This window comes from Hippopotamus amphibius, chromosome 6, assembly GCF_030028045.1.
Source record: "Hippopotamus amphibius kiboko isolate mHipAmp2 chromosome 6, mHipAmp2.hap2, whole genome shotgun sequence".
NCBI classification, from domain to species: Eukaryota; Metazoa; Chordata; class Mammalia; order Artiodactyla; family Hippopotamidae; genus Hippopotamus; species Hippopotamus amphibius.
The window spans coordinates 143,928,191-143,930,463 of NC_080191.1; positions in this window are offsets into that span (position 1 = coordinate 143,928,191).

The following is a 2,273-nucleotide window of genomic DNA, read 5'->3' on the forward strand; positions in this document are numbered from 1 at the left end:
CAATACTTAACATAATAGAATTGCTATATCATGTGTTCATGTTATCAAATTATTTATTATATTACATAAAATTTCACTGTGTACTGGGAGATGGTGCCAAAGTTATCAGTGGAGAAAAACAAGGAGTGAGTTCTGTGTCTATAGAACTTGAAGAGAATAGGTTTTCTTTACAAAGAGCTGACTCAGATGCAGTATCACCTACCGAAGCAATGTTTTAGAAAGACCCTTACCTCCTGATTATGTAACCCAAGGTAAATTGGCTGATAATTACATTTGGACTAGCATCAGAAGGACATGGCATACCAGCTAAAGAAGAGGGCTAAATAAATGTGGAAGAATTATAGTGAGAAAAAGATTTCAAGTAATTGCTGAAGGAAAGAACAAGGTTTACCTTACCTGAGGATTTGTCCCTTCAAATTTCCTTTGCTCATTGCTGTATAGCATCAGTATTTTTTCCAGTTTTATTGAGATATAATTGAAATATAACATCATATTAGTTTAAGTGTACATAATGATTTAATATGAGTATATATTGCAAAATGATTACCACAAGTTAAACATCCATCACCTCACATAGTTACACAATTATTTTCTTGTGATGAGAACTTTTAAGATCTAGTCTTTTAGCAACTTTCAAATACATCATTGTTTATTCACCAGGCTATACATTATGTCCCTAGAACTTATTTATCTTATCATTGAAAATTTGTGCCTTTTGAACACCTTCACCCATTTCTCCCTTCTACCACCTCCCTGCCTCTGGCAGCCATCAGTCTGTTCTCTGTACCTATGAGGTTGTTTTGTTTTGTTTTGTTTTAATTCCACATGTAAGTAAGACCATATAGTATTTGTCTTTCTCTTGCTGACTGTATAGTATCAGTCTTAGTGAATCAAGATATAGGATTGAAAAGAAAATTGGTTCTGAATTCAGAGAGCCTGAGGTTATTCCTGGTTCTGTCACTCATCAAATGGATACTTGACAAGCTTCATAAACTTTCTGAGAATCCGTTGTCTGTGCTTTACCTTAGGAATAATGTTATCTATATTACAGATCCTTGTGAGGATAGATTTACATGTGTAAGTTGTTTGAGTGGGACTCAAACAGTTGGGACAATTTAATTATCTTTTCCTCTTAACTAACTTCTTCATTTTGATTTTGAAGCATATTCATGCATTTTTTTCTAGTCTGTGAACTCCCTATGAGTTGTCTTATTGTTGATATTCCTTTAATTACTAAAGGTTCACAAGATTGATCTGCTTCCATTTCCTTACCATATTCTGATTTCTTATCCCTTGAAATCTGTATCTTGCTCTTATCACCTTATGGAATCTGCTGGATGTCTGTTTTCCATGCTTACTCACCCATTTCAGTTCTTCCTTCGAAAAGCCTCTCTGCTTTTGGCTTCCCTAACTTTATTTTTTTCTCTTGATCTTCTACGGTTCTAACTGCACCTTCTCAAACCCTACACCAGACTCTTCTTGATCTTGCCAACCTTAGGAATTTTATTCTTTAACATTACGCACTAGGTCTTTTCCAATTTTTTCCTTGAGCTCTCTTTTTGGATTAATCTACTCCCACAATTTCAAGTAGCACGTTTGTGAATCACTTCTGAATGCTGGCTCTGACTTACTGAATTTCAAACCTTTATTTCAGGTTGGGCTGAACATATATCATGGGTGTTTCAACAACGTATATACTCAGTATATCAAAAATCAAATGTTATTGACTAAACTCCTTGGGTTCTCTTTCATATTTAAAGGTATCATCATCCTTTTAATTTCCCTAAATAGAAATCCTCAGTAGTTTTAAATATTTCCCTTTCCTCAGCAGAGACTGTCTGTTCTTGCCATCTCTTAGCTTTGAGCTGGTTTTCTGCTTTTCCAGTCTCTAAAAATTAATAAACAGAAACCTTAAATAGACTTAGGATACCAGAAGGGGGTGCTCTCATGTCTTGCGAGGATAGCAGAGCCCAACAGCAAGAAAAAAGGCTCCCCTCTTTGCAAGAACTCAGGAAATGAAAAGCCATGGACTCTGTTTACCATAGTCCTGCCAACTTCCTTTCCCCACTCTAGGAAAGTGTTCTCCTTCCCTTACTGTGTGGGGACTAGCATGTGGCCCACCATGGTTGCAGATCCCAAATTACAGTTCTCTGCTGATCCCAAATAAACCCATCTTTGCTGGAGAGATAACCAGCAGTCTATTTGTTTTGGGTCAACAAGTCTATTACACTGTTCTTCAAAAAAATCTTGAACTATTCATCTGGCTCAAAAGC